Below are 13,199 nucleotides of genomic sequence, written 5' to 3'. Positions count from 1 at the left end.
TGTCCGACAATAGGCAGGATACCCAACTAGTCATAAGTGACAAAGATAACACATCCTATTGCCTGTTGATCTTCCCACCTTTGTAGAAAATTTATGTACTCTGGCAGCTCACTCAATTTCAGTGATTTTGCATCATATTTGTTCACACAGTCCTAAACTAGAAATCTGACATAACACTTATAAATGCAAATTTGCTTGAAACATTAGGATTACCTCTACCATTTCACGATTTCAGCTGATACAAAATATAAATGCAAGGAACCACTCAAAAAATAGACACAAGTACACAGTTATTTTTGGTCAACTGACCTTGGAAAAACCCACAAGCGGAAAATCAGTGCTGAAGGAGGATTTTATTTGGTTCTTAGAAATTTCTTACAACAAAAATACAAGAAGAAATTTCACTTATCTCTTCCCTTGAAGAAGCTTATTTAAGGTCCTCTTTACACTGAAATTTGGACTATAATTTTCCTTCACACAATACTCTCCTTCTAACACAAATCTTGGCCCCTTGGCAGCTCCTTATGCAAAGGAAATTAAGTCTCTTAACAACCATGAATTTCCTAGAAATTCGGGCTTGTATTACAGCATATGTAAACAACCTTTTCTAGCTAATATCTCCCAGAATGTGAGCAAATGCACTCTCTGAACACCAACGGAAATTTCACGAATTCCCTCTTAATTCAGACTCAAGTTTCACGTAGATTCCTTGACTTATCTAACCCGAGAATCTCGCTAGCAACCACCATAAATGCGAGTAGGCTGACTAAGGAAAATACGAGTTGCTAGAACTCTAACCCACGTTGATATCTTGGCTCAAAAACCCTCGACTTGTCTGCAACCAACGGCAGCCACTGCCTTCACAAACATCGACCTCTCCTGTAGACTTAAACTCAGTCTCTATGAGGATTTGATCTTTGTTGTAGAATTTCCAAGATCTCCTCCTCTTATCTCCTTGCTCTCCTACATTCTCCTCGAGTCCTTGTGAGAAGAAAGAATGTGTTAACTCTTCCTTTTTCTCTTTTTGTCTTCTAGTGAGGAAAACCTAACCCTAGAGATCTAATGGCTGAGATTAAATCTCAGCTCATTAGATCAAGGGTAGAGATCAAGTCCCCCACTTGACCCCTTTCTCATGTTGACCCCCTCACTTAAAACACTCCTAGGCACCTTTTTAATGTTATGTACTTTGAGCACTTTTTCTCTTATAAAGTGATTTTTAAAACATAGAAGTCACTTTAATAATATAAAGTGCAATTTAGTACTTTCACATAAAGTCACTTTATAACCCATGTGACTTTAATAAATTAAAATACATGGTACACAACTCATAAAAAGTACTTTAGCTCCTTGACATTAATAAAACACATAATGTCACTAGACAAAAGGTTATTAATGCGTCTCCTTAGGCCAAAAGGATAAATGCCTAGGAAACACTTCCTTGGTACCAGCTTTCTCAACAACCTTGACAATCAAGAGTCAAGTGGTAGAACACTTGCATCCTCTCTAACTTGGGGGAGATACATGACTTACTAGTGGTAAGGATCACACACTCCCAAGTCTCGTCACCCAGTGGTTAGATGGGGAGGGACAATCCCAACAAGCCTAGCTTGTGGATAGGATGCCAACTGAGGTACACTTTGTCAAGTCCCAAACTTAATGGTAGGGGAGGATACCCAACTTGTCATAAATGACAAGGATCACGTACACCCTACAGTGACAATAGGCAGGATACCGAACTTGCCATAAATGACAAGGATCGCACATCCTATTGTCTAGGGTTCCCTCAACCCCAAGAGTTCTCTAGCTCAATTCCTCTCCCTGGGAGCTTAGACAAGGGAGAAGAGCATATCTCAGTGTCCTCGACTAGTGGTGACCCTTACCCGACAGGGTCACATCCATCAATCCAAGTTGTCCTCTAAAGACCAAGAATGTCAGCAACTAGATCATTTGTTGAAGCCTTGTTGCTTCAATTCCACAACACATCGATGTTGGAGCCTCACTGCTCCCTCTGCAACATATACCGGGTATAGTGATATCTAACCTCAAAATGCTTCAACCAGTCATAAAACATGGAATTCTATGAAAGTTAGTATATCATAGTCATGCCCAGCACATGCTCAAGCAGCTCTCCAAAGAACTTTCTCAATCACCTTGTCTTGCAGCTAGCCATGCTAGCAATAGTTTGCTCCGCCTCAACCGTACTCAAATCAACAGAATTTCGTTTCCAGCTCATCCAGGAAATCATGGCAAACCCCAAACCACTACAGCACCCAGATGTGCTTTTCTTATCAACAACATTTTCAGTCTCAATCAGAATCGGTGAATCCAACAAGTTTCTGGCAATGTGTCTCAGTCCATGATTACTAGTTCATGTAGATATACAATATGCATATCCAAGCTCTATTTGGCTTGTGCTGCAAAGCAATAATTCATCTGACTGTCGGCTCATCATGGAATCCATACTTCCTTGTCATCATCTCTCCACTACACTGATAATCTCAAGTAGTGGATCACTTGGGCTCCTTAGCATACTTCCTTGTCATCATCTCTCCACTACACTGATAATCTCAAGTAGTGGATCACTTGGGCTTAGAGGTCAACAGCCTCTGGTACTGAAGAGATGATCTGATCCTGTCAAAAGTAAATTGTTAGCATATATAAAATCAAACATTAAGGACATACCTTCAACCATGAAGAGTGGTTGGAGTCTACATCAGATGACCAATATTCCAAACATGCCAAGTTCAAGGGCCTTGCTAGGGTCTATATGGGACTTCCTTCAGTCAATCATGAGATTTTGTCTCATAACCTCAAAGCTCTTGAGGTAGCTATGCTTCTTACTTAAACACATCATAGAGGATGTCAGCTTTACATGCATCATAGATAGGATCTCATCATAGCATATTCCTTATCATGGTTTAAAATAGCAGAAGCATCTGACACTGCAATATCTTTGTCATTAAGAATCGTCCATACATGAAGGACATGTTGCTTCTCATCTCAAAATACCTCACTGTTACATGGAAATTTGCTCCCTCTGAATAAGAACCCTCTTCAATCATATATATCAATTTGAGGGACAAGATCATTCCTTCAAGGTTTGAGTTCTTGGCCATTTATCAAGTGCCACTCTAATCATGTGATGGCTCGACGTTCTTCTCGATCTCGGTATAGAGGACTTAGGTCCTCAAATTTATCAAATGTACCTATTGATCCCAAAACAAGAGCAAGAGCAATAGTAGCAAAGTAAATACATATTGAAGGTATACCTGGTGATAAGGCGGGACTCTCTATCTTCTCCAGATATAAGAGTGGCTTCTTCATTGTCCCGCACTAGCTCTCTCTTGGAGTTTACCCTTTCTGCATCAAATCCTTCTTGGAGTTTACCCTTTCTGCATCAACTCCTCTTGGAGTTTATTTTCCCTGCACAAGCTCCCTCTTGGAGTTTACTCTTTCTGCATCAGCTCCCTCTTGGAGTTTACTCTCCTTGCACTAGCTCCCTCTTGGGGTTTACTCTTTGTGCATTAGCTCCCTCTTCGAGTTTACTCTCCCTGCACTGCTCTACATCATGATGATCCTTAAGAAGGATATGTTTTACTTGATCACATCCTCATCCAAGAAATTAGTGAAATAAGCACTCAAATACACATGCAGGAAGAATAAACAATAGTCCAAAAATAATAAATCTAAACAAGAGCATAAAAATAACATAAGTGTTCAAGCATCGAAGGAAGCTATCAACTCCCCATTGATCCTGCACCTTGAACCATCACAGCGCATCAACCATATGTCAATGTAGTCTGCATAAGAAATGAGCCATCTTGAACACCACCTGAATTCTCATTCCAAATCCTTCAACAGCACCCAAGCTCAAATATCGATGACCACTGAATCTGTAACATACACTTCTCCTAGGTTTTCTCTGAATCTATCATGGGCTTCTCATTGATTATATCATATCAAGAAGTTTCACACTAGTGTTTCATTGTTATAGGCCTTTACCATATCTAAGGCTACTTTGAGGGTTTCTCACAAACCTTAACCTCAATTGTAAGAACAAAGGACTTCCATAGGGTTTCCTTCAAACCTAGCATTCTTTTAGGTCTCTGCCATCTTCATCCCTTTCACTCTGCTTGCTCCAACTTAGGTGTCAACGGGGGTGATCTTCAATGACATTTCTTCAGCCCAGCTCTAATACCATGTTAATTTTTAGGGCTAGATTGCTCTCTATTGTAGATAATTGCAATTTTTAAACTTTTCAACATTATCATATAACATTCACCCCGTAACATCATTTCATCATCAGCAATTATATAGAGAGCACTATAAACATCAACAATATAGCGTAGCAGTAAAGAACAGTAGAAGAAAAGCATACACAAAAGAAACACCAGTATTTAGGTTAGAGACCAGGGCAAAGCCACACAAGGGGAAAAACCCAACCAAATTCTTCTTCTATTAGATATTCATCAAAGTTCAACTGAGATACGAAGTACAATGAGATACTAATCACATCAGGCTTTCTAGAGCCAACCCAAGTTAGTTCACAACTTTGTTTATGAACTGAACGATTTGATCTCTGATAATCAAACAAGTCAAAGAGAGTTGTTATCATATCACTGTCATATGTGCATAGTATACATCATTGTCACTGTCATAGGGGTTCTGCCATCCCCGTCGTATCATCAAACCATAGATCAAAGTGTCACTACCATATACCAAAGATCATTGTCATGTCAAGGTCATTGCCATACAAAGTTATTGTCATATCATAAAGGTACAGCCACACAACATTGTCATTTAGATCACTGTCACATATGAAGATCATTGTCACATATCCAAAGCATTGTTACGAAGATCATTGTCACATATCCAAAGCATTGTTATGAAGATCACTATCACATATCCAAAGCATTGTCATATACATTGAGGTTATTGCCATCAAGGTCACTATAGTATTCATCAAAATCATTGTTTGTAGATCATTGTCATGCATTAAAGATATGCCCAAGCATCATTGATACTAACATTGAAAATTAGCTCAAACATTATTGTTACAAAGGTACCAGAATCATGCTATGTATCATTGTCAACTATCTCAAGTTCCTCTACCATTCATCATTGTCTAGAGCACAAATATCATAGCTTAACCATCACTGGGTTAAAGCATATAAATAATGTACAAATAGGCCACAACATATCCCATAAATATTGCACCAAATTAGGCCTAGAAGGCCATAACCACAATATCCTAACTGCACAAAACTAGGGCTGCAAATATAGTCCACATACCTCGCTAAAAAGAGTCCACTTCATCACAGAAAAGGGTCACACATAACAAGGTCATTAGGTCGCATATATAACCACAGATAAGACACATATAAATGTCAAAAATAGGCTGTAGAGGATGGCCAAATTGGGCCGCATAGAATGCACAAGGTAGGCCACATAAGGACAAAAGTAAGCCACATATTAGGCCACTACTAGGTTGCATCAAGAGCCTTCATTAGGCCGCATCAAGAGCCTCCATTAGGAAACAGACTAGGTCGTTGTTAGGACGCAGACTAGGCCACTATTATGTCGCATGAGCAGCCTTCATTAGGCCGCAAACATGCCACCAATAAGCCACAAAGAATTACCATTACATGCCGCAAAGAGTTAGCCTAATAGACCACAGAAGTTGTTGGATTTTCTAAGTCTAACAATTAGAAACCCTCCATGTACTTTATGATTTATTCCTTCCCACTTGTTCTGATTAATTAACAATTTATCTACCATGTAAATACTAAAAATAAAAACAAGTACATGCTCAACACATTACAGATCATCAACTGAAGGAGACAGAAACAAGCACCCAAATGACACCGTTATTTTTGGACTAATGTCCCTGGAAAAACCCAATGCGGGAAAACCGGTGCAGCTATTTGAGGGTTTGATTTATTAAGCAGTTTCAGAATACAATCTGGGTGCCAAATCCGGCTCACCCAACAGAGAAAAATCTTGGCAGTAGTACCTCTCCTTTGGAGACAGATGCTCTGGCTGAAACCCCGGATAAACACTCCGACAGCTCCTCAGCTCCAATCTGCCCCACGAAAAACCCCAGCGTCAGCCTCTAGGGACTGTGTCAGCCTCTTCTGCCCTCTACGTCAACGTTTCCAGCAGTTCCAGTTGTTCCCGACAGTTCCAGCTTCTGCCCTCTGCGTCAGCTTTCCCGGCTGTTCCCAACAGTTCTGGCTTCTACCCTCTGCATCAGCTTTCCTGGCTGTTGCGCTGATCCTCTTGACACTATCTATGCCTCTCTGCTTCTATATTCACTACCCCTTAACTGCAACTCCAGATCACTCTCTCAACTTTCTCAGCAAACCCAGCCCCAGAAAGTCGAAATCTTGATCTCTTAGTGTATTCTCCAAGTGACCCTCAAGCCTCCTCTTATACTTTTCTTGTTGACAAATCAACGGTCGAGATTAAGTCACTAATCAACGACTAAAATTAGATCTAGCTTGATCCATGACCTTTGGACCATTCTAACACAGTTTTATATTAATTCACATTAATATTTTAATTTCCCTAAGTTTAGACTTAGGGACTCCATTAAAAATATTAATTATTTTAATATCTCCCAAACTCTTTAGAATCTGCCCAAACCCTTTCTGGGTATTGGAGATCTCATGTGCCCTAGCCTCTCCACCAAATTTCGTGGCTAGAGCACATCTGATGCTACCCCAAATCAACACTCCCTCTTAGCGAGGATTGTGCTCTAGCAATACTCCTCACTGAGTATTACTTTGATCATCCGGCATCGGTCCCTGATGCCCATCATCTGCACTGTTGCATCCCATACTGCCATCCATGGCTCTGCCACTGCCCCTGTTGCATCTGTACGACAGCTCCCTCTGCATCTGTGCTGCTGCCCATGGCCCTGCCACTGCTGCGTCTGCACTGCATCCCCTCTCATCATGTTGCCCATAGCACCACCACTGCTAACTGTTGCATTGCAACTCAGTTACTGAGAAGTAAGTAACTGATCTCCCAACTCTGACATCTCTGTCAGGTTAGAGACACTCTCGATGTTGAAGCTCCCTTTGTCGCTGACAATTTCTCCCTCTCTGACCTATGTGCTGCTGCAACAACTCCCTGCATCTCGCACCGTTGCACACCTCTCTATGCCATCCTGCACTGGTGCAACACTCCCGTGCCTCTCACTGTTGCAACCTGCTAGCCTCGCGCTGTCTTGGGAATCCTACACTGTAGCTCCCTCTGTCGCTCCATCCACATCTGTCTCTACTGACATTGCCAGTACTGCTACTCCTCTTCGGGGCTCCCGTAGCAAGGTCTAATCCAAGAGGCTGGGTACCTCGAGGATCCTGCCCCTCATCGCCTGTAGTCCGCCTGACTACAGCTCGATGTCTCCCCACTTCTTCTCAAGTGGCACATGAGTACTCATGGCACAATCGTCATCCCTCAAGGCAAAGGCCTTGATACAATGTTTATCTAGAATGGACAGGATCTTGGCCTTCCAGACCACAAAGTTGGACGCTCCGTCCAACCTATCTTGATCCCTCATCCCATTCACGGCCATCTCTCTACTCTTCTCTGTCGACTCCTCCAAGTCTCTCTACTTCCCGCCTGGAAGTTCTCGGTTCGACTCCTGCTGAGTCTCTCTACTTCCCGTCTGGAAGTTCTCTTCTGGACTCCCTCTGAGTCCCGATTTCCCTCCTAGAAATCCTTTTGCCAACCGTCAAGTTGCCCCTCTCCGATCGTCTGTGCAACTACACCACTGATCTGGATTCCTTGGCTAGAAATCCGCCTCGGCAACAACTCCCTCCCCTTGGTCTTGCCCTGTTAGATATTGTTCTGACTATAGTACCCCACCAGCTTCACTCTGCAACTTACCCACAGCCTCCTAAGCCCCAACAAACTAAAGGTTAGAGCTTCTAGGCTCTGCGCAATCCCAGCACCAGCAAAATTTGCACCTCCTGGCCACGGGCGTCAATCCTTCCTGACTGAGAAAGATGACCGGGCACTGCGTAGGTCGAGTCTGCTCCCCTCTGCCACTGCGCTGATCCTCTTCCCGGCTCAAACTTGATGACGCAGGCACTGCGTCACCCCTTCCTTGTTGCTTCTCTGCCAGGAACAACTTTTTTCACTCAGGACAACTGTTTTCTGTTGCTGCTACTCTGCTCGGCTGATGTCCTCAGTTCTCTTGTGATCTGCAACCACCCTCTGATACCATGTTGGAGTTTCTAAGTCTAACAGTTAGAAACCCTCCATGTACTTTCTGATTTATTCCTTCCTACTTGTTATGATTAATTAACAAGTTATTTACCATGTAAATACTAAAAGTAAACACAAGTACATGCTCAACACATTACAGATCATCACCTGAAGGAAACATGAACAAGCACACAAATGACACCGTTATTTTTGGACTAATGTCCCCGGAAAAACCCAATGCGGGAAAATCGGTGCAGCTATCTAAGGGTTTGATTTATTAAGCAGTTTTAAAATACAATCTGGGTGCCAAACCCGGCTCACCCAACAGAGAAAAATCTTGGCAGTAGTACCTCTCCTTCGGAGGCAGATGCTCTAGCTGAAACCCCGGATAAACACTCCAGCAGCTCCTTAGCTCCAATCTGCCCCACGAAAAACCCCAGCGTCAGCCTCTAGGGACTCTGTCAGCCTCCTCTGCCCTCTGTGTCAGCTTTCCCGAGAGTTTCGGCAGTTCCCAACAGTTCTAGCTTCTGCCCTCTACGTCAGCTTTCCTGGCAGTTCCCGACAGTTCCGGTTGTTCCCGACCATTCCGGCTTCTACCCTATGCGTCAGCTTTCCTGGCCGCTGCGCTAATCCTCTCGGCATTATCTTTGCCTCTCTGCTTCTGTATTCATTGCCCCTCAGCTGCAACTCCAAATCACTCTCTCAACTTTCTCAGCAAACCCAGCCCCAGAAAGTCGAAATCTTGATCTCTTGGTGTATTCTCCAAGTGACCCTCAAGCCTCCTCTTATACTTTTCTCATTGACAAATCAACGGCCGAGATTAAGTCCCTAATCAATGACTAAGATTAGATCTGGCTTGATCCATGACTTTTGGACCATTCTAACATAGTTTTATATTAATTCACATAATATTTTAATTTCCATAAGTTTAGACTTAAGGACTCCATTAAAAATATTAATTATTTTAATAACTCCCAAACTGTTTAGAATCTGCCCAAACCCTTTCTGGGTATTGGAGATCTCATGTGCCTTAGCCTCTCCACCAAATTTCGTGGCTAGAGCACATCCGATGCTACCCCAAATCAATAGAAGTAGCCCTTGTTTGACCGTAGAAGTTGCCCTTATAAGGCCACAAAAAAGACACCACAGAAGGTTGAAATAAATGTGACAGTTGAAGGAGGTTAAACGCCTATTTATACTTGTTTCCATGTGAGAAAGGTCACAGCCACTGGGGAATTCGAACATGATGAGGCCGACTTGATCTTTTTCCTATATAGCCCATTTCATAATAACAAAATCCTTAAATATATTTTTCACGTGCCTTAAATATTGGTTGCCCATATTGAATTGATGATAGCTTGCCCCCAAATAATTTTGTCACATTAATTAATAATAATATTTTTCCTTTTATCCAATTTGCATTCTTCTTGGGGCAATATGGGCTTTCCTTTGGGGCAGTAGGGTTTCTCATGGGAAATTTGTCCCATAGTTGCCCCACTTTTCAACATCAAACTACTCCAACAAGTTCTGAGTTGTTTTCTTCTTACACTGATGCCACAAATTGATCATTTGAATTCCCACGACTAGGGTATTTATACTTTTGGAGGGAGGCCTATTTTAGGGTCAAATTGAACCTAAAAAATATAAAAATTTCCCTTGAAAGGACATGTCTATTGCAAGAGCCGACTTGAAGAATTTGCTATTGGTTAATCTTTTTTACCTTAAAAATGAGGATTGTTTTGACTTAATGGAGGTCAACTTGAACACATAGACTTGGGCCAATTTAAATTACAAAAATATACCTTCTTCTAGGGGCCACTTGAACTATTAGACAATGGATTCTTGGGGAATAAACTGGAGACATACCCATTAATTTGGGGCATCAAACTACGAACTTAAATATCTTTTCAACCAAGAGGACCCACGAGGAATACCACCTATCAAATGAGATGGCATGACGAAGGCTACTAGTCTAGACTGGTCTTGCATTCAAATTCACTGACTTGTACACACATGTCGTCAAACAAGTGCATTGTATCAATGGACCCTTCGTCCTTTGACATCAATGACAATTTTCATCCAACAATCTCCACCTTTGTCATTGATGTCAACACTCATGCGCCCCTATCATTATGCTCCCCCTGTCTCCATACTTCCATCCTCTTTCTCTATCCCTCTTGGACATCAATGGCAAAGGGTGTCTTGCTTTCGCAGAGCTACTCCCCCTAACAATATTTCTTCTTCTTTCTCGAAATGTTTTCTTCTCCACCCCTAGTGGGTTTGCTTTCTTGCCTAATCTACTTAGAAGTCCACTTCATGTCACATATGTAGTCCTCGTGCAATATGTCCAAAGTTATGGCATTTAAAGCATTATGTGTTGTACTTGAATGATGGAGCAAATGTTGTGTACCTTTTGCTAGAGAATCCATTAGGGTTTCTAACTTGTCTACTTGTAAACATGCTTCTATGGTTTTGATGATATCCTTTGTAGTTAACCCTGCTATAAGCTTTGCAATCCCTAGCCTTATGCCCAAAATTTGTACATGAATAACAATAACCAAGAAATATACTTGGGTACCTTGGTGAGTTGGATTGCCATGATGGTCTTCTGAAATTGTTCTGCCTTGGAGGAGGCCCAACCTTTTGTTGCTCTTCTTAGTAAGGTATCTTCTTGAGAACATTAGCATAACTTGTTGGATTAGCAACTTCACGCTTCTTCTAGTTTTCACTTGGCCTTTTGAGGAAAAAGATTCCACTTTCATGTTTTTCTTCAAATTTCTCCTTTGGGGACTTGGTGCTTGCATCTTCTTTGCATGAAGGTTCACTTGGACTTGATTTGTTGCAACTGAAAATGTTATCTAGCCCTTGCAAGATTTTCAACTTTTTATTGAGCTTGTTGACTTCAACCCTTAATGATACAACTTCTTCTTCGCACTTCTCACAATCTTCTTCACTCCCTTTTAGCTGGCATTTGATCACTTCAATTCTTCTTGCTTCTTCAAGTTGGGTCTTCAAGGAGATAATTTCTTCTTTAAGCCTTCTCTCTTGTTGATCAAATTCAGTTTGTAGCTTGATCAAGTCCTCGGATTTTTCTTTAATATGACTTGTCAAAATTTCTTTTCTCCTTTTTGCCTCTTATACCTCGGTCTTTAAGTGAGTAGCTTCCTTTTTGACTTGTTTTGCATAAAGCTCTTCTAGCCTTTCCCAAAGATCTTTAGCTGAGGAGAATTGTCCCACCTTGTATTTTATAGGATCTGATAAGCCTCTTAGTATGGTATCCATTGCTCTTGTATCATATTCTTTTGACTCCTTTGTGGTTGTATCTCTGGTAACAACTACGAACCATATACAATCTAGGGCTTTCAAATAGATCTCCATAGACATGCTCCATAATTCATAGTTTGTTCCATCAAACACGGGAGGTGGTGGAGACAAGATAATTAGGTCAACTTGATCTTCATTAATGACTTCAGTATGTTTTGACATCATTGCAACAGAGGAGGCTTCCTTTTCCTTTTTCTTGGAGCATTTGGAGGCTAGCCTTTTTTCCTTTCCCATCTTTGTTCCTGAGATCTGCCTTCCAGCTGTTAGATTGTGATGAAGCAACCTACTTTGATCCCAATTGTTGGAAATACTAAGGGAGGGTGAATTAGTAGTTCATAAATTTCAAACAATTTAGAGATCACCGAGCATTAACCAATCACATCACATCAAAGGTACACAAGATTTATATTAACAATTTATTTATATCTTGAAGGAAGCTACAACTTCCAGTTTTACCAGCCACTACTAGAAGGAGCTACAACCCCTGATTATTTAGCAGCCACTACTAGAAGGAGCTACAACCCCTGATTATTTACCATCCACTACTGGAAGGAGCTACAACCCCTGGTTTACTAGCTCCCACTAGAAGAAGGCAACAACCTTCTAAAGGAAGGTACAACTTCCTTGGCTAGCACCACCCTGCCACCCTTAATAATAAATGATAAAACAACAATTTTTGGGCTCTCATACCAGAGACAGTGACCCAATTACAAGTTACAACAACATTGAACAAACTCAACAATTATACAATCTTATCATTGTCCTCCTACTCAACTACTGTTGCTCATCAACTGATGTTTCACTACATCATCATCACTGAACTTGCACTCATGCAAATTCACGTCCTCAAGTTGCTTTCTCAAACACAATTCAAAGTGCCTTTAGTCTACCCTATGAACAGCGTCTAACCGCCTCGAACTCAGTCTCCAAATCGTACCAATGTGCACTGCATACCACAGAACCATATACTACAGGTGTACATGGCAGATATATGATTTTTTTCATTTTTTGGGGGTTTTTTTATTATTTTTCCAAAATTCTAAACCCAATTTAGACCCCCCCTAAAGCTATTTAAACACCCCCACCCCCTCTATTCTACTCATACTATTCATTCGAGTCTCTTGCATTTCTTGAGCTATGTTCGATAGGAGAATTTGGAGAGTTTTTTGCAAGGTTGTTCTGAGGGAGATTTCTTGCAAATTTGAAGAGCTAATTGGAGTCTTGGAAAACTATTGGGTTGGAATATTTTTTAGCTACTTCAAAGATTTATTTTTTCCCAAAGATTTTTGGGTTTTCTTCGGTGGTTTTTATAGCCGGTGGAAGATTTTTTTTATTTTGTTGGGGCTGCTACATAGCTGATTTTGCAGCTGTTTTTGGAGCTGATTTTCTCCAAAATATTTAGAGGGTAAATCAAGGAAATTACAGCTCTCTTTTTTCTTCTATTTTTTTCTAAAAATCAGCTATTTTTTCCCATAAAAATTTTTAACTCAAGTGTTCTTATGCAGATTTGTAGGGGCTGCTCTGGAGTTGATTTTGGAGGAGTTTGGAGCTCATTTACTTTAGCAAATTAAGAGGGTTCAACCATTAATATTCCATTTTTCTTCAAAAAACTATATTTTTCTTCTCTTAAAATTTTAAAACCCTAGTTTTTAAATGCAGAA

General features: G+C 41.0%; 1 protein-coding gene across 2 annotated transcripts in view; it reads right to left on the bottom strand.

Annotated features, from left to right (window-relative positions):
• The window catches only part of LOC149150456 (uncharacterized), a 59,066-nt gene that overhangs the window by 23,034 nt on the left and 22,833 nt on the right, over positions 1-13,199 (bottom strand). The window lies entirely within an intron of this gene.

This window comes from Pinus tabuliformis, chromosome 9 (assembly GCF_031772625.1).
Source record: "Pinus tabuliformis cultivar Carrire ecotype Pingquan chromosome 9, CPIR1, whole genome shotgun sequence".
Lineage (NCBI taxonomy): Eukaryota > Viridiplantae > Streptophyta > Pinopsida > Pinales > Pinaceae > Pinus > Pinus tabuliformis.
This window is presented reverse-complemented; position numbering and strand designations above follow the sequence as displayed.